The sequence below is a fragment of the Onychostoma macrolepis genome, chromosome 08, assembly GCF_012432095.1.
Source record: "Onychostoma macrolepis isolate SWU-2019 chromosome 08, ASM1243209v1, whole genome shotgun sequence".
NCBI lineage: Eukaryota > Metazoa > Chordata > Actinopteri > Cypriniformes > Cyprinidae > Onychostoma > Onychostoma macrolepis.
Window position 1 is genome coordinate 13,338,887 of NC_081162.1, and position 21,110 is coordinate 13,359,996.

General features: G+C 35.7%; 1 protein-coding gene across 7 annotated transcripts in view; it reads right to left on the reverse strand.

Annotated features, from left to right (window-relative positions):
• Positions 1 to 21,110, reverse strand: part of grid2 (glutamate receptor, ionotropic, delta 2) — a 419,312-nt gene that overhangs the window by 320,741 nt on the left and 77,461 nt on the right. Inside the window, exon 1 of one of the 7 annotated variants that reach the window (XM_058784734.1) lies at positions 1,755 to 1,986. The exons of the other annotated variants lie outside the window; for them this stretch is intronic. The gene's annotated coding sequence lies outside the window, so the exon portion shown is untranslated. Of the gene's footprint in view, positions 1 to 1,754; positions 1,987 to 21,110 lie in introns of those variants that run through there. 7 annotated transcript variants of the gene reach the window in all.

Consider the following 21,110-nt stretch of genomic DNA (forward strand, 5'->3'; position numbering starts at 1 on the left):
TATGAATGAACTGCGTTTTTAAACGATTCTAGTGAGTCAATGATTCAATTACCCATTCATAAAGACAGTCACGTACTTTGTTCCTGAATGAATCAGCTGTTCAAAAGAATCAATTGAATGAATGATTCCGTGATCAAATCAGTGACTTGCCTCCACCTACTGGCAGTTTTATTTTAATTTTTAAAGTAGTTCTTTCTGTTATTTAAATCATTTAATATTTCTATATTCAAACATTTTAAAATCGAAATCTAAATTCAAAATCTCTGAGCCTCATTAATCGTCTGAAAAGGCACTTGTGTGTCCTTCTGTGCCACTTCTGTAGTACAAATTTATTTCTTAAATACTGATTTCATTTGATTGGTAACTTGTTCTTAATCTATTTCTTATTCTTCTTGTTTTTATTCTGTTGTTTTAATTAGAAATGTTAAAAAGCTTTTATTTATATTTATATATATATATATATACACATTTTTTTTTTTTTTTTTTGACAAAAGATGACATACTTTCAATAAAGTTACAAAAATGCCATTACAAAGCTAAAAACAAAATTCCCTGTAAATCACTTTAAGGATTCAAATATTGCCTCATAATGGGAAGGTTCATTTTTGATCAGAAGTGTTGATTATTGATTAGAAGGTGCTCCTAAATTTTTGACTGTGCTCCTAAATTTTTTAAAGTAGAATTATCCTTTCCCAAGTCCAAGTGTTAAGAATTAAGATAAATGTTATTGTTCAAGTGTAGTGTAATTGAAATATTGTCCATAAAATATATTTATTTCACAAAAACTATATTTTTACTTCATCAGAAAATATAGATGTCCACAGTGGGCTCAAATATAGATGTTCACAGTGGTCTTAAAGTCCCAAGTCCTTTAGTTATTTTTCAAATTTGAGTATGATAATCACAAAATAGGTTCCTGTAAGCATGGCACGTTCCCAAAATTGCAACTATGCTCTAAAACGCCAATTGGTATTCTATTTAGAATTTATTTTATGAACATGAATGTACTCACTTTGTACATTATGTACATAATTTATTTTCCTTTGAGGGTCACATCACCTGACAGCTGCCCCCCCATCCACCCCCACCCCCACACACACTTTTAAAATGGCTGCCACGCCCCTGGTGGTGAATAAATAATGTATAATAGTGTTGCATGTTCCATGTTTAATTTTAAGTGTTCATGAGATGGATTGCTTGGGGGAAGAACTGTTTCTGTGTCTGGTCGTTCTGGTGCTCAGAGCTCTGTTGCATCTTGAAAAGGAAAAAAAGCGCTTCTATCTAATTATTTTGCAAAAGGTACACATACATACATTTACCATCAGTTTCTAACTGACATTAAAGATGGAGTACGCAGTTTTGGAGCTAAAAGTGTCATCAAACGTTACAAATATAAGGGCATGTTTCAAACAACCTTCACAAACGCACTTTTCACGCTTCTCCCATCACCAATCATCACATACTTATGGGTCTAAAAAGTGAAGGCATGTCTCAACCATAGACTGTAAAAAAAGAAAGATTGTATTGGAAGTGTAATTTATGTTTTTTATTTTGACTGAAGTCCCATTCAGCTACATGGAGAGGGCGGGGTTTATGACCTGTACTGCAGCCAGCCACCAGGGGGCGATCAAAGAGCTCGCAGATTAACTTTTAAGGACGAGTGAGACACACCCGGTCTCAACAAGTAAAATTAGACTACTTTTAATTAAGCGTCCAACATATTAGGAATACTTTTAACTTGATGTTTAGCTCACCTGCTAAGAATCTCTGCAAGTTCGTCGTATCGTTTGAAACTCAAACCTTCCATCAAGTCCCTCCATCTTGTAAGAGCACTGCCTGTGTTTACCCTTGTTTTACCCCGTTGACTTGTCTCTGTGTATTTTAAGATGTCTTTAAACTTTTGGTTTGCTCTTCTATAACAGAATCTGAATTTCTTTTTCCACACCGTCTAAAATCACCCTCAGGCTCAGCCTGCCTGCTGCATTAGCCACGCCCCAACCTCTCGCTATAATTGGCTGCAACAAATACATTGGTTGACAGGCAGGTAGGACATCCTATCATTGCATCCGGACTGAATATTATAGTCCTGCGCTTTTTACAAAATATATATAAATAGACCACTTTAATTATTGATTGCTTTCAGGCCGTGGAGAGACTTTCAACCAGTGTAATAAAAAAATATTTATGAAAAACTTTACATACCTTATCTTTAACATAGTTGCAGTAAAACAGCACCCCCCCCCCCTTTTTTTAAACAAATTATGATTACTACAACGTAACCAAATATGCTTTTTTTACAGTAAAAACAAGAATGTTTTCAACTGCTAATTATGTTATAGTTTTTATATATCCTTAATGTCACTTTCCATCCTTTTGTAATATTTCTTGAATATTAATGTAATATTCAATGTAATCTAATTTACAATCCCTCACTGTGCAGTGGTTAACTTTAGATCTTTATTTACATCCTGTTAGACTCCATCCTGTTAGGCATCCTGTTAATTTTCTTGCCATTGTGTAAATAATCAATTTATAATTAATACAGTGTCTGATCTTGAGTCTGGTAAATCCTTTTATAGAAAGTCTTCCTTGAATTACAACACAAGCATATTTATTTTTTAAAGCTACAGAGCTCAGAAGGTACTGTGTGTGAGGAATGTCCCAGTCCCAGTTTAAGAGATTTAGAGATTAAATAATAAACACTTTATCACTGAATAATTCAAAGTGCTTTAACAAAAAAAAACAATAAATTATAAAATAAAAATACAAGCGTCACATTTGTGTTGTTTAACGCACCGGACGTTTCTGTGTTCAAAGCCACGGTGTAGGTCAATATCTGTCTGATGAAACATGCAGGCTGCTTGTGATTCTGTAACATCTATTACACTCAAATCTATTTCTCTCATCCGAAATCTACATAGTACAGCCATATACCTACACGTCTCATCATATCCAATGACAATCTGAGATGTTCACAAAAAAATTGGTGATTTGGGGAAGCTAAGCATTCAGACATGAGGAATCCATTTAGGAAACAGGGATAAGAAAATGTCTGCTATGGAATTTGAGGCCACTCTTTTTCAATATAACCTGACAGGAGAGAAATGATGCTTTCTGAGTCAGACTTTAAGAGGTTGTGCTGGGAATTTCAACTCCGCTCGGTGACCATCTATGACTGCACATTAAGATAATGTAGCTACGGGGAGGATGTCCCATCTTTACCTCTGTGACCCAACAGGAAGGACTGTGACTCAGTTGTTAATATGAGGCTGGTGACATTTTTTAGAGAAAGTTATTTCAAAGCATATATAATCTTGAGTGACGCGCAGAGGAGACGCACAACAACACCGCAAGTATGCTGCCGGATATGTCAACAACCCAAAGTTAATTCTCGCTGCGTCATCTCAACTCAATGACCAGAAATGGCCCAATATATCCAGCCAGATCCAGTTCACTCAAGAGCTTACGCTGAAATGTTGTACATCAGAGGTTGCATTAAACTAAAAATTTGCATTATTTACAGAAGAAAAAAAAACAGACGGATAATCCAAGATACGTTTTATCATTTTGATAGATAAAAAAAAAGGACCCGGTCTGTTGCATTTGCCTGCTTTAGAAACATTTCCACAGTAAAGGATGCTAATAAGGATTAGAAGTGAAGAAAAGGGGAGAAAATAAAGTTTTAAAGTGCCCCCGTGGAAATAGACTGAGAGAGAGAGATGTGAGTAAGGATTTGGGGAAAGAAAAGAGAAATTTTAAGAGTAGTCCAGTGGAATAATTCATGAGATATTGTTCATTAAATCGGGTGACCAGATCGCATGACTGCAGCGTCTGTTGCGTTTTTCACATTGCCACAGAATAAAAAGAAAAATGCAAGAGAGACTAAAAAACCCTAGCCAAAGAATTTCTTGTGATATCAATGTCACATTCAAAATGCCAAGTGTTAAAGTAACTTACAGGAGGATAAAATAGAGCAGAAAATTTCAGTCCCAATGTTTATGCAATGTAATGCAACCTCTAACATATTACAAACAAACAAACAAACAAACGAATAATAATAGGAATAAGAATATTAAAAATAATCAAATTAATAATAACAACAAACAAAAAAAAAACTCACCATTACATTTTCACTGACTTTACAACAGATCTTGTTATGAAGGTGCACTTTCTCAAATAAGAAAAATGTAAAAAATGTAATATATAATTTTAAATATAATATAATATAAACAATTAAACCATTTAATTTACATTTTGCAAAATTTTTCATATCAAGTGCTTTTTAATATATATTTTACATTTATTTATATATATATATATATATATATATATATATATATATATATAACATAAATGTTATATTCTATATATTATATTACTTACTAGCTAATTTATTTACTTATAATTATGCATTTACTTATATATAATATAATACAATAACATAATTTGTAAACATTTAAATGATAAAATTAAACATTACATTACATTTTTCCAAGTGCTGTCTGATTGTTATTCAGTAATAATAATAATAATATCTGGTATAAAAGAGGCCCATGTATTGCCTGCATGGTTCAGAATTTATATGAATTATTCAGGGTTGACGTTCTTCTCAGTCTTTATTAAAAGGGAGAAGAATTAATTCAGTACAGATTTTGCCATTTATCTCAACCTGTCGGAACGGTAACCCTAATGAAACTGCAAAATATATTCATACAATGTAAAAGTCACTTACTCAACCCTGTATCACAATACAGGTTACTACAAACCAATCTGTAATCATGCTAAAAGATTTTTATATACATATACGTGTGTCAAAGCCACTGTATCTGTCAATGCCATCTATCTTTGCCAGATGAATGACAACTGTGTGTCATTCAGCAAGCCCTCACATTGGAGTCCTTTCAAGGATGTGATGGAGCCTGGAGTGTGATTGATGTCTTTAATTAACATGTGATGTAAAAGTGGGAAGATTACACTCACATTTCAGGACTTTAAACGTTGCCTCTGTCACACCGACATTAGTCACCACTCCCTGGTAACTTCCAGCAGCACTGCATTAAACTGATAATAATCTCTGCATTCGGACCGAACATATGTACTGATGTACGGATGAGAGGATAGTAAGCATTGCTAGAGCTAGTTAACTAGAACTGCCGCAGCTAAGAAAGCCTGCACTAATGTCGCCTGCTGAGAAACAAGATGGCAATTAGTGTCCCGTGGAAGCTGGCGGCATCAAAACAGACATTAAATACTATAGTCTCACCATATATTTACCTATTGTGACAGCTGTAATTGTATTATGTTTGTCTGTAATGGGACATTTATTCCGTAGAGTTTGTCTTTGGAGTCAAAGCTTTCATTACGACCAGACAACTTGTCACTCGTTGAGATTCCCCCATTTGTCATTCCTAAAGGCCTGAGTTTGAACCCCGGCAAGAACAAAACTAAAGTATTAAATAGCCTCAACTACAGTACAGTAGGGAACAGTTTGACCATTCAGCTGGGAAATCTTTGCTTCAAAGCTCAGGGTTTTAACAAACAGCATTAACTAATAAAGCTGAAATGGCATCTTTACAATGTCATATACAGGGGTTATAAAGCCGTACCATGCAGCCCCAAGCCAGTAAATCTATAGAATACGTGACCATAAAGAGCTCGCTGCACTATTCTCTGAGACGTAATTCTAGAAAACAGCTGAACATGGCTAAACAAGGAAGTTATTTTTACTTAAATGTGCGTAATGACAGCTTAAATGCTTAACTGTCTGCCATATTATGATGTACAGTAGACCCAAAATACAACAATATACAGCGATTTCAGGAATTAAACTAATTAGTAAACCACACAGTTTTACAGCACAAATATAAAACAGTCATGAATATGAAACAGCTGATGGATATGTTCATTTGTATGCAAATATATAATCAACATGAGGTAAATAAAAGTAAAATACCATATGTAGCTACTTTTAATTGTATTAAATCTGCATCAAATATTAACACATCCATCATTCATATTTGCAAAGAGACAAATGTACAGGCACTGGGCTTTATGAAATTTCTTTAGACATACATATTTTAAAATCATATGGATTATGCATGCTTTCTGCACAGGGCCAATTTGAGGGTGACTGGCTGAATGTTTATTTATGGCCTCTGAAAATCAATGGTTGCATGCAAATGTTGGCTTGCTAGACAAGTACAAATTGATCTTCATTTATCAAAAAGTGTTTTTATGTCTAAACATATGGTGTATAAATTGACAGTTCCTCTTTGCACAGCTGAACCTAACCGACTAGCAGCCATTTATCAACCTCATGCATCTGTAACTAATAGCAGTGATGTTGCTAATATTTTTAAGAGTGACAAAAGCTCAGCTGTTTTCAACTAGCTCTTTCTATAGCAAGCAGTGTACCATACTGTGGTTGAGCACATATTTTTAAGCTGAGTCAAGATAACTTGAGATATATTTTAATTTCTCTGTTTTAATTAAAAATTTAATAATCTCATTGTTTTGTATCTTCAAAGATATTTCCACCTTAAATAGATTCAATTTAAACAATTTGTTCTTAAATTATCCTTCCCAACACTGAATGCACACAAAATAATAACAAGATGATAATGCAAGGGACTGACAAAATTACCCAGAGCAACCTCATGCTATTTAACAGGAATCCAAACCATTCATATTTTTGAGTGACTTGTGTGTTATTCCAGTCTTTAATGTTGACTGATGGGAAGCATTTACAAAACTGTGACACGGCAAAATGATCGAGCCCGCTCTTGTCACTCTCTTTGATTTATGCTTGCCATTTTATGTAGCTAATCTTTCATTTGCATTGGCCTTATGTGCACCAAAACCGCCCATTCTGAATAAAACATATCCAATTTACAATCTCCAGAAATATGGATGAATATTAAACACGGCCTCCATTTTCATGTGTCTCTGTGCATCTGAGCTATTGAAATATAGATTCCTGCTCTTAAGAGAAGAAGGTGCTGGAGAGTGATGTCATAACCCTGTGGCCTCTGACACATCTTAACAGCCAATCACAGATGCTAAATTGAGTCATTGATTAAAGCAGTTATCGGCTCCGGCCTGAGTCACCAACACTAATGTCACATTGTCACATGGATGTGAATAAACTATTGTTATGATGATTCACAACGAGCAGCACTACAGTCGAGTTGACATTCATTTCCAGAGACCTTGAGCCTTGAGGGCAGAGGAGTACAGTAGTGTTCACAGGAATATACAAGTTGCTATACGGTAGGCTAATATTCAGACCGATGATTATTTACATGCTATAATAAATGCAGCTCAAGTGAGCCAGTTACTAATGCCATATATATTCCAGAAACCTTGTCCAATATTAACTGTTTGATTTTTGAAAATTAACTTTTGTTAACAGGAAAACTTGCAGGGAAAGGAACATTTACTAGCAACTCATCCTAAATTTTTCAGGATAAAGCTGTAAAAAATTGATCGAACCATATGGATTATTAAGTTAAAAGACTTTTCTTTTTGCAATAAACCAAATAGCCAGATTCTCAGTGATGAATAAAGCAAGACACTAGAATTTCCTCAAGCAAGTATCCCAGGAACAGCAGGTAGGTCCAGCTTTAGCTCCTCAGGGGTTGAGATGTTCCAGAATGTTCTCCAGATAAACTCAAACCCTCAGTTCTGTTCATAAACGAAACCAGATTGCATGATGTTACGGTCGAAAACACAGCTAAAAAGTTTGAAAAAAGTGGTAACCTGCAAAGTGGTTACTTTTAAAAAGCTATTTCTACCTGATTTAATAAAAAAATGTTTTATTGGTATAACTTAATTGTTATTATTTAAGTTAACTCAGTGATGCTGGATAATATTTTTGACTGGAATAAAACAAATTAACAAATAACAAAACTATGTTTTAAATTGACAGTTCAACTTATGATTCCTGATGATTCACGAAGGTAAGTTTGATATTTTCTTTTTAGGGTTGTTCAGGTTGTAAAATGTCAATATATTTTGATACACACACACACACACACATATTGGTATTTGTGGTTTACGGGGACTCTCCATAGACGTAATGGTTTTTATACCGTACAAACTCTGTGCTATTGCCCTACACCTTACAGGAAACTTTTTAAAAAAACACCATTTACTATGTTTTTTAAGCCTTTTGAATTACGGGGACATAGGCAGTGTCCTCATAAACCATTTTCAAATTGTAATACCTCTGTCATACCCATGTCATTAAACACACTTGTGTCCCCGTTAACCACAAATACCAACCCACATGCACTTGCATAATGAAAATACATTATTAATACTTACTCGATGGTTTTACTCAATGGGCATTTTTAGACTGATTAAATGTAAAGCTTCCTTGAAGAGGGTTTAAAAGGTTTCAAAACCATGTGAAACCAATATGAATACAATAAGAACGGCACTCATGTTTTTTTAAACTAGACTGTGTGGGCTGTTGGCTATAGGGACTCCTCCTTATGGTTCGAGTCTGACCTGGGTCATATCCTGATCACATTCTCTATCTCCCCCCAACTTTCCTTTCTACACCGTACTTTCTTCTATAATAAAGACAAAAGGCACAAATGGGCCAAAAAATGCTACACGGGAACTTGTTTAGCATCATAATATGGTTTTAGTGCAGGCTGCAGAATAAAAATGAGCACCACAGCATTCCCACTGGAAGACTTTATCACACTTTGAAAATCTTTATGCTGATTTATCTGCAAGTGCTGAGACTGGGAGACAGCGAGTCTGACACCCTGCCTTCAGCCAAAGAACCAGGGAGTGCATGAGGGTGCCTGCTAATGAAGAAATTACCTCTGGGATACACTCAGGTCAGCACTGCACAATCACAGGCAGCACCAGCAATAATAATCACTCAGTAAAAGCAACGGCTCCTCTGCAACGTGCCATTTGCCTTCCCAACAATTATTTGGATTAATTTGTTAGTCGCACTGTCGCACATAAACTCGCCGCTGCTTTAACAACCCTACCAGAGCATCTCCACAAATCACCTAAATAACAAAAGATCCCTTCCACAAATCTGCAGTATTACCAGCTTTAATCTTAACCAGTCATCTGAATTAGCTGAGCAAAGCCACAGCCTGTCAGGTTGGTGCTAGCTTTATAAATGTTGGTTCAAATGCTGAAGCTGACTCCTGTGCAAAGTTCAATGAGGAGATGTTGACTGTGCCAGAATATGGCTATAGGCAAGGCACCCTGTCTCTCGGGATCTCTTCTTCCTAAAAAGCTTGAATAAACAAGTGCCACAAAGCAGAAAAGTACAAACAACACCAGAAAAAAAGTAGTAAGTGGCGGAAAAATGCTGATATAGACTTTGGGAGAGGAGAAAGAGAAACGTCAGACCCTGATGGGGAAGTGGAAAATATGTACGTGCATAGGCAGCTGGAGTTTCTTTTTTTACTCTTTTGACTGACAAAGTCCATTTTGGTTCTGCTGTTCATTTCTGGAGTTTGAACATGTTCTGCACGACAGTCTGACATATTGACCTTTCCCATCACAACAGCTATGGTCTTCACTCACAACTCTGAAACCATAAATCATACTGCAGCAGAGAGATCTATCAGTGGAGAAGGGTCGATCTGGATATGTTTGCACCAGCCTTACTTAGATTGGGACAAAAATTCACACTGAGGATTTTGGTAGCATCATTTGTTAATGGTTAAATTAAATCTCTATTACAGTAGACAAAATGGTAACAAATGAAAACAAAAGACTGTTTGCTCTTAAAGAATGCTTGCCCAAAAATAAAAAAGACTGTTTTTGTCAATAAAATGGAAGTCCAATGTTATTTGGAACTCTATGGACTTTCACTGTATGGACAAAAACAGCTGAAGCATCCTTCAAAATACATTTTCCACCTTTTTGTCAACTGTAATATATATAAAATATTAAAACTGAACATTAAAATATAGTAAAATGTATCCTTTATATATAAGTAGTTACAATTTGGCCATCCTCACTGCAATATATGCTCAAACCAGCACTCGTTTTGCGATCATGCCAAAGAGCTCAAACCCTTCAACATTCAATAACGCTAGTATAATATCATCTCATTTGGTTGCTCTTTCATTACCTTCACCTGGTGAATCTTTTGAGCCAGCTGGGGAGCACACCAGCACAGCACTTCCCTTTAGTTAGAACTTTAAGCTTAGAGAATACAGGCACCTGAAATGTGAGCCTGCGTTTGCAGTGGAAAGTGAGAGGGAAGCGCTGGGAGGGGTAGGCAGCGTATTATCCCATGAGAGCTTACGCCGTATCTTTTATTCAGTGAAAGTGAGTGAACTCTGCTTGCTCCATTCATCAGAAAGCAACACAGAGGAAAGGCTCAATTCAGGTGGGATTCCTCCTTATATGTCCATATCCCCACAACAAAAGCGGCCACACAGGCGGACCAGCCGTAATGTAAGGGGGGTTAAAGTAGTGATTAGTTGATGTTGTGGCTCTGAGGGCCTAATGAGCTGTTGGACTCTAAATGGATCGCACACTTGAAGCAAATCAATATCTTTTCCACCAGACCAGCCGAGGAAGGGATTTCCTCAGGGAAGCTGAAGTAGGTATGTTTACCACATGCATTTCAAAATCATTGCTATCAGCTCAGTTACATGGATCACAAAAGCGCCATCCATGATTTCCACATGTTGAGATCAATATCATAGAACAACCTTAAAATCAGTGGGAATGTATGCTCATTGAAATGGCAGAGAGCCGGCCAGCTTGTCTCCACTATGAAGCTATTCTCGTTTGTTGTCTTTCCCGAAGCTGCTTGGACAGGAAATTGAATAGGGAGAGGGGGAAAAACAAAGTAGAATGGATGTTCTTGTTGGCGGCAGTGACCCTTTTACTTCCCGTTCAATCCTCCAATCCAGTTTCTACTGCACTGTTACACGTTCATGCGGAGCAAGTGCTTTTATTTTCTCTCAATTTTTATTTTCCTGCTAATCTGTTAAGTCTCTGTTCCTCACTTGCTCAAAACATTTATTAGAGCATTCAAAGCGCCTCACTAACAGAAACTCTGCTCTCTTGTCTTTCGGAGTTATATGACAGATGAAAAGTGATTTCTGTGTCTGAATTTCGGCTCAGAGGAAAGATTTGTTTCAATGACAAGATTTGTTTCATGGTCCATTGGTGATCTAAGCATGTTTCTTTTTAAGCTTAGTTTTTGCTATTGTTTATTGTTGTTGTTGTTTGTGCCATATCTTTGGCTGAAGATGTAGGGAAGTAGTGAGAAATATCTTACAGTGAACCCCAGTCAAATTTGTACATTTGGATATAGGCTTTATGTGTTTTTTTTTATTTTTTATTTTATTTTTTTTTTATAAATAAATCATGTATTCAGCAGAGATACATTATAATTATAAGAAATGATTTTCTGCACCAAATCAGCATATCAATTTCTGATGGCTCATATAACACTGAAGCCTGGAGTAATGGTGAAAATTTAGCTTGGCAATCACAGAAATAAATCACATTTTAAAATATTATAAATAATGATAAATAATATAATTTTATACAACAGTACCAATTTAAATTGCAAAAACACAATATTACTGTTTTAATTTGGTGTGTAAAAATGCTTTTGCATCTGAACTCTTCATATATATATATATATATATATATATATATATACACACACACACACACACACACACACATATATATATACACATACATAGATACATACATATATATATATATATATATATATATATATATATTTATGATTAAGTAATGATTAAATGATGCCAGAATTAACGTTTTTTTTTTTTTTTTAAGTTTGAGTCTTGAGTAAAGAAATGTAATACTTCTGAACGGGTTGAATACAGCACCAGAAATCATGCACACAGGACAGAATCAAATCAGTGATACTGTCAAATTAGGTAAATACGTTACTGTAAATAAATGTAGGAGATCGACTATATTTAATGTAATTGATTAAAAACAATAAAATAAACCTATGAACCTAAAAGTTGCCCATACATTAAAAAAACAGCTTCCAGTCTTTGTATGCTGGCAATATGTTAATAATGGAAACATGAAAATTGAACCAGAAGCTCATGTTAAAAAAGCTCCATACTAAATCATGGTGATCAGTTCATTGTCCTCCAAAAACAAACAAAGAATGCATTCTCACCAATCAGCTTCCATCAGATGACTTGGTTCTGATGTGCACTTGGGCATTTTGTCTTATACGTGATGTTTTAATCAGTCATCCGTGTCTAATAGCTGACTTGCCTGGTTAATGCAAACAATGAGTCTATGTCAAGGAATGATCCAGCGAAAACGTGCCACCATATAACAGGACAGGCCAATCCATCAAATTCCTTCCCAGCATGCATCTGTAACACTCTTTAAAATGCATAAGGCAGCTTTGGTGGAACTGGTGGAACTTGGTGGTGCTCAGGCAAGGTAGAAAATCAGCTGTTTGTCTCAACTGAATATATTTGTGATTTTTCGTACCCGAGAAGGACAGTGAAGCAAACTGGACAAGGACTACAAGAGGTGGAGGCTGTAGGTTCGTAATAACCTCCATGAGAATTCCTCTCCCTGAAGAAAAACTTCATTCCTTTGTCTTCCTCCCATAAATCATTCCAGCCCAATGTCAATGTCAGTTTGTCGGACACTTTGAAACACAGAACATGACTTTTCTTACACAGAGCTCAAAGGAAAACCTGGTTGCAGGACGGTTTCTCTGGAATACAAATTTAAGATGTCTGTTTGTAGAGAAGTAGAAATGTCCACAGCTCTTCCAGCTCTCCCGAGAATCCTGTTATGACTCACAAATCATAACGTACAGCAAACAAAAACAGAAAATACTGAGAAAATACTGTTTCTTTGAGAAAAAAAAGAATTTAAAACTGAAAAGCCAATCTAGAAACAAACACAAAAGCATTTAGTCATAAATGCCATGTGACTAATCACTCAGAAGTGCAAAATTATGTCACATCAATGCTGATTGGCAGATGGAAATGCAAGAACACAAAAGGTGACAAACTGATTTCTAATGACTACTCTGAGCTGTGACGTCAAAGGCAGCAGACCGGGGGAAACGTCCATTTCACAATAAGTAGTTTTTTTTTTTAAATAAAAAAATAAGTGGTCATCAATGGAGCATTACGCTCTCAATGAAATTGTATTTAAAAAGTGCTCAAGCATAATTCATAGCCTTGGCCATCATTCTTTGGGACGAAATACAGCCATAGTGAATATCTTACTATCGGCTAAAGTGGATAATTTTGCCATTCCAGTAGATACTTCAGGTATTTCTTGTCCTCTGACACAGCGTAATTACTATAATAAAAGCATCATTAATAGTTTGGCATAGTACATCTTTGGAAATGGGCCATGGTTAATTATTTAAAAAATAGCTGTTACAAAAATGTGGCTTTTAGAATAATGTTAGTCCTTATTGAGCATCATCTGCTTATAGATTCAAACATCTTTATCGAACTGACCAAAAATACTGCTTTCTTCAGACATAAAATCTAAGAAAACAAAATATAATAGATTAAGAGTTTTTGTCAGTATACTGAATTAGATGTTGTATAGTTCAATTCTGTTCACACCTTTTGTTATATCAGTCCAACATCTTTCCTGTTTTCATGCTGTTGAAAAGAAAGTAATTACTGCAAAAAGGATCTCAAAATCCATACTGTGAAGCTGGAATATTTTTTTTTTTTACTTCGCACAACACTGTATAATCATCAGAAGGTAAATTCAAAGTCAATAACAGATAAACAGTGTTGAGCAGGACCCATCACAACACTACAAAATATAAATGAACAAAATTAATTAAATTCTTGTTTTTAATGATGATTAATTTCAAGTTTGAGGCATGTTAAAGTCATGTTTCAGGTAATTCCCCATATGGCGAGAATGTGGGCAGCAATTTAAGCATGAATGTGTTTCTAAATGTGAGAAGAATGAGTCATTTAACTAACTAAATAAAAAAGGTGCTGCGTTTGGCTACAGAAGTATAAAATACATACAATTCAAAGTGAAAATAAAACATGATTTCATCTGTCAACATGATTTGATCTGAATGAAGGTTTTCTATCATCACCAAAGGGGTGTAAATGTGATATTTTCTAATAGAGCCTATTGAAAAGTGTTTTGTTGCGGCAGGTCAAACTAAGAAAACAGTATTTTTAGCTCTTATTTAGCTCTGGCCTTACAGTGTATACACTATATTAATTTCACAGCATGCTTTCCATCCAACTGAGGAATTGCTGCCTCATTGGTTTTTACAACTTCATAAAAATCACGCAGCTATTTCTTTTATCGGAATTACTAACCCCGTAACTCTAAATGGCACTTTGTTCGTTGAACTGTGCAGATCCTGAAGCCAAGTGATCTTCAGTCCTTTAATTTCTCAGTTGGGTATGGGCAAAGTTACTGTAGAATGAAAGAAGGATGGTGGAAGTGAGTCAAAGAGAGAGTTCGAGTTTGAGGGAGCGAGCAAGACGAGTGTCGAGAGACAAGAGAGATGTCATGCCAGTCAAAAACGCCTCCACGCTTCTCTATTACACTCTGGAAGGGGTCACTACAAATCAATAGCACACAAAAGAAAGGCAAATTATAAATTATATGATCACATAACACAGAGGACTCCTTTTATTGATTATTTACCTCAAGTAAACCCTGAAACTGCTTTAGCTGCATCAATGCCATAGAAAAAGGAATATTTCTCCTTAAACAGAAAATTCTGTCATCATTAACTCAACTTTTGCATTGAACACAAAAGAATAAAACTAAAAGAATTGTGCAGGTTCTTTTCCATGTAATTACAATAAATGACTTATTTTTAAATCTCACTCAAAACTAATGAATTGCTTCAAAAGACTGAATATAGTGCACAAGTCATATGGACCGTTTTTTGAGCTGCTTTTATAAAGAATGCCTCAGTCCTTATGGGGACTAATTGCATGGAAACTTATGAGAACTTTTTTTATTTTGTGTTCCATGGAGGAAAGAAAATCATATGGTTTTAGAACTACATGATGGTGAGTAAATGATGACAGAGTTTTCATTTTTGGGTGAAATATTCCTTTTAAGCAGTCCCCAGGTCCCCAGCTCAGTCAAATTTTTCCCATCCCATTTCCCAACCAGAAAGCTTTGAGGTTATTATGAATAAAAAATCTAAAAACAGATTTTTTTACCTTCAATTTCTCTGCAAATAAAACTGCCTTTCACAAGGAACATAATCAAATCTGCATATGCCTTCAGTATGTCTCAGTGACCTTTTCTTAGATTCAATGACAGCCAATTGTTATCTAACAATTCATCATCACTTAACAATACACATAAATAAGCCCTGGTTACCTTGGTTACCATGTCCTTTAAGTCCAGTGAGGGAATTACAAAGATTGACCAAAATAAAGAAAAGCAAGCATACTGACGACCACCATGAGAACGGCAGAAATTTGAGCAGAAATCCAGGTAGGCTTAACGGTAAGACGTCTGGCTCAGGAAGAAATTTTTGTCCTTGACTTTGGCTTGCTCCCACTGTATGAATTAGTTTGGCCATTCGCCTCAGAAAAGAACGAGCACTTGATCCTTAGGCACATAAAAACATGAGCCAGATTTATACGTAGCAGTCCACATATGCTGTACTTGGAAGTGCACTGCTTTACAACACCATATAAAATATTTAAAATGGTTTAATTATAAATTATATTAGAATAAAATAATCTGTTCTTTATATGACAGGAGTGGCTATGCAAAAACATCTATAAACAAAGACTCAAAGACTCATTAAAAATGTCATAAAAACAAAATGGATCACCAGGAAGAAAGGAGCTGATGTTATTAGCGTAGCTACACTTCCCCACTGGTGTTCTAAATGTTCTTAAACGCTGAGGTTCTGGGAGAAAAGCCAGAGCAGCAAGTCTGATACTATTACAATGGATTCACAAAGGAAAACTCATGCGGACAACAGTACTCTCAACTGTAAGCACTCAAAGGCACAATGATATATGTAGTAGGTACAATGACCCGGCCATGGACAATTACTTTGGAGTGGATCCCTGGAGATGTTTTCTACCTGTGTGTCTGCAAGTTTACAGTTATACATCTGTTGCACACTATTATATATAGAATGTATTGTTTAATGAAAATACTTTACAATTAGTAAACATTAGCTAATGCATTAAACATCATGAACTAACAATTACTTATTCTTTTTACTAAAGCATTTATTAGTCTAGTGCCAAATTTACACTGCAAAGGTGGCACAGAAATACTTCTGAAGTGGCATTTAGGTATCTTTATATGGATTGTTTAATGCTGCTCAGAAGTGGCATGAATGCATTTACTGTCACGAATCCGGCCTATGAACTTCCGTTCACCCACCACCAGAGGTCACTCGCTCACCACATTGTCTGCTGCACTACACTACTGTTGCACGGCACCCACGGACTACATTACCCATCATCCATTGCACTGACGACACACACAGCTGATGGCACTAATCACAAATACTCCTGATCCTAGGTCTGATTACATGCCCTATTTAAACCCTGGACTTTCTTTCCCTTTCTGCCGAGTATTGTATGCACATATCCCTCTCCTAGCGATAGCTACTCTACGGAGCCCTTGTTAGTTATCCTAGTATTGCCTTGCCTGTTTTCCTGTGTTCATATTCTAGCCCGTGTTTCCTGGATTAACCCTTTCCGTGCCATTCCGTGTTTCTGTTCAGTTCCTGTATTGTCCTGCGTTTTTCACTTCCCTAGTGTCAGCTGCTTTACGGAACGTTTGTTACTTTCTAGTCTGTGTTCCCTGTATTTACCCCTGTCTCACTGTTTGGACTCTGTTTATTCCCTTGCCTGGATTATAGCCTGTGTACCTGGATTATCTCTCTGCCTTGCCCTTTTGGATACTGTTCGCCCATCGTCGACCTTCGCTTGCCCTAGGATTACTCTTTGTCTTGTCCCTGCCATACCTGTTTGCCATGGCTCGACCCTGCCTGTATTTATGACTATGCCTGTAAATAAAAGCTTGCACTTGGATCCGCACGTCTCACGTCTCGTCAGCCCCGTTATATTTACACTGCATTTGCAACTGTATACTTTAACACTAGAGGCTTAGATGAGTTTGAATAGGCTTCATACTGAATTTGGAGCAGCCTTAACTTGGATGTTTATTTTATGCTATTGTTCAATGTAAATTACGTATAATGTATTATTATATGCTGTTATTAACATTAATCTGGAATAATACATGCTGTGAAATTATGGTTCATTGTTAGTTCATGATACCTAAAGATTAGATTAGATAACTGAAGATAATGATTTGAAACTTATTGTAATGTATATGTGAATAAAGTAAAAAAAATAAAATAAAATAAAATAAACTGGTCCGTATGGAAAGCAGATGTGACAGTAGATCATTTTACAACTTAATATTCATGTTCTTTTTGGGGTCTTAGAGAATGCATGGTCATATTAATAGCACAAAAATACATACTTAACATTTACATATCAGGTTGATACTTCATGATTTTCCCTAATCAGATGAGAACCGATTATAAACAAAATTCAATCTCATAAAATGTCCTCTACATCATGTATATCTCAAAGACTCCATAGATTGTGTCAAAGATACAAAAAACACACCAGTCATATTTTCAAAAATAAAATAAACAAATGCATGAATGAATAAATACATAAATATTAAATAAATAATAAGGATATAGCTTAAATGAAGAGAAGGAGGTTTACAAATGTTTACTTTTTTTGATCAACTACACATTAACTGCTACTTGTATAATTCATACTACAGCCATAAATGTCCTTTTTTAATTAATTCTCTCTCTCTCTCAGTGTTGGCACATTATGATGTGGAGTAGAAAAAATAAACCTCCTCCATTTACATACCATAACAAAAATCAGCTGGGTGGGGTACAAAAGTGAATTTGCTAAATAATACTGTCAGTGTTGGGAAGTCTACTACACAGGCTTAAGTGACCGGCCACTTGACAGCACATCTAGCAAAGAGTCCAATCCAATAAAAGAGCTAAGTATTACGGTCCCTATCCTCCCCACCCAGCCCTCCAGCGTATCCACGCCAGAAGGAGAAATCAAATAAAGGAATTTGAGTCGGAGCGAGTGGACTTTAAAGCTGCCAAACAATCATTTGCAGTCGCCTTGGCAGACAGCAGGCCAATATACTGAGCTCATATGCTGTCTGTCTCTCTCCAACCCATGGCTGTGTGTTCTGCTATTGAGATGCATGGCTGCCTGACTTAATAGCCTACATAAGCACTGATGCCTCCATGCCTGCTGGACGTTTACTGAGATGCAGGTCTGACAGCGCAGGCCTGTTCATCATTCTGACACTTCATAAACACAATGTTGCCTTTAATTGACAAACGAATGGATTCTGGGTGTGTCAGCCCGTCGGACAGCTCCAATCGGAGGGGGTGAGGAGTGGGAGTCTGTGTGTATATGAATGTGTGGAAGCATGTGGTTGTCTGTGCATGTTGCCAAAGCAATTTAGGACTAACAGCCAAAGCCATTATTCATTTAAGGGTAATTTATGGATACTTCCCTTCAAATAATCAATTAACCTCATTCTTTCATAGCGAGTACTGCCCGTCACAGGAACCATCATGAACCTAACAATGCATTACGAGTTCAGGATGACTGGAACTGGAAGATCGGTTAAGAAAAAACATCAGACACGTCTCGAATTGTCTTGATTTTTCAATGTTCTTATGCTATTATTAGATCAAAAATACAGTAAAAATGGTTATATTGTGAAATAGTATTACAATTTAAAATATAAGTTTTATATTTTAGTATATTTTTTAGTGTTCCTGTGATGCAAAGCTGAATTTTCAGCAGCCATTACTCCAGTCTTCAGTGACATGAGCCTTCAGAAATCATTCCAATATGCTGATTTGCTGCGTAAGAAACATTTCTTGTCATTATCAATGTTAAAAATTATTCTTTTGGATAAAATGAATGGATTTTTGTTGAAACTGATACATTTTTCAGGATTGTTTGATGAATATAAAGTTCAAAAGTATAGCATTTATTTTGAAACAGATCATTTTGTAACAATTTAAAAAAGTTTACTGTCATCTTTGATCAATTTATTGCATCTGAATGCAAGTATTAATTTCTTTAAAAATATATCTCAACGAGTCCAAACTTTTGAACGGCAGCATATAAGCTATTCGTACTTTTAATGTGGCATCTTAAATGTTAAATTATGTAAAATTATATAAAATATAAAAATAAAACCTCAAAGCACCAACACATACACTTTTTCCCTTTTACATTCACAACTAAATCCCTGTCATAAAATACAAGAAATGCTTTTAAAAATGTCTCTACACACCTGGGGAATGTAATTACTGCAGGAAAAATAAAATAAAAGTAAAGAATACTGCTTAGAAATGAATAGAAAAGTCAAAAGAAGTGCAGTTCTTTTTGTTCCACTAATTTTTCAAGACGCTTCCCACAGTGATTTTTGTCTCTTTCTTTCTGCTTTTGAGTGAAAGGAGAGAGGCAGAGAGAATAGAAGACAGGATGAATGGCGTGAGTCATGAGACATTTGTTCTTGGTTTCCTTTTGCTCATCTCCTGTCTGACTGCGTGGAGCTGAGCCACCGTGACAAAGGCTCGCTGAATGCTGAGACTGAGAGAGGAAGCCGGGGCATAGTGGATGAAACACTGGTACTGCTGGGCCTGAATGAGTCGGCATGTCTCTGCTGGACGATGCTCTACAGGCTCCGTTCCCTTGGAAACCTGTGTGTCACAATCATAGGCTGGAGTGAAGGCTGACGAGCACCACAATGTGCTCTCTATGCCCAAGAGGGTCACTAGATTAAGTCACCTATGGTATTATCGTCACGCTACGTCAAGCATTAATGCCCCAGAGAATGGTAAAGCCATACTACAAATCTGCACCGGCATGAACTACCAGGATGTAGTAAATACATTTGTTAAAGAGAATCTCCACTCAACATATCTATTGATCAGCGTTAGTATTATAGCTGATGAGCCTCCTGTTTTTGTCAATAGATATCAGGGTTAGCTCTTCTCTCTATCCACATAATATGTAGACACAGTTAAACACAATTAAGGATACTGTACTTGGCATTTTTTCTACAAATAGGGTACAAAAGGGGGCCTGACATTTTTAAAGGATTTAAACAAATGGTCAGTGAAAAAAGGTTCTTGAGGTGCTCATTGTTGATCATCAATCTAAGAATGTCAAACTAAAAATTATAAATAACTATATGTATTCATTAATTTTCCATGAATATAAATATTTCGTTTGTGATTTTTTTTTTTTTTTTGAAATACTACACTCTTAAAAATAAAGTTTTTTAGTGCCATAGAGAAGAAACTTTAACATTCATGAAATATTTCCATTGCACAAAAGTTTCATTATAGTGGAAAAATGCTCCTCAGATTATTCAAATGTTCTTCACACTAAGAAAATCAAAATTTAAATACACAAAATTGATCATATGAATGAATGAATGAATGAATAGACTTTTAAAATCCGTAAAGAGGGAAAATCTTATGCTAACACGCACAATTTTGGAAAAAAGACAAATATCATGTCTTTGGTATAATCTAAATAAATAAATGAAGACTTCAGATGCACAAACCTCTAAGTCCGCCTGAGATTTTTCCTTCAAATTAGTTTTTCGTCAGGCTTCTGTGAAAATATAATTGGACATTTTTAAAATATAAAAGGCTTTAAATAACTGACTAATAACCCTTTCTTTGCCATTAAAATGAAATTACTGAACCTAAACACAGGAGCCTGATAAAAATGCTCATTTAAAAAAAATAATAATCAGACAGACTTGCATCTGAAGTCTTCAAATAAACAAACAGAAAATAATGGATTTGAAAAGAAATAAAGAAGAAATGAAAAATTATGACATCACTATCTAAATATCTGATAAGCACTGAAATAGAGGCATTCTGTCTCTAAGGTTTTTTTTATTTTAATTTTTTATCATGGGACACCAAAGTGTGCCACATTTATGGAAAGTGTCACTTACTACCCAGCGCTTTCCCTCACCTTTAGAGGCTGATTGAAATTACACAA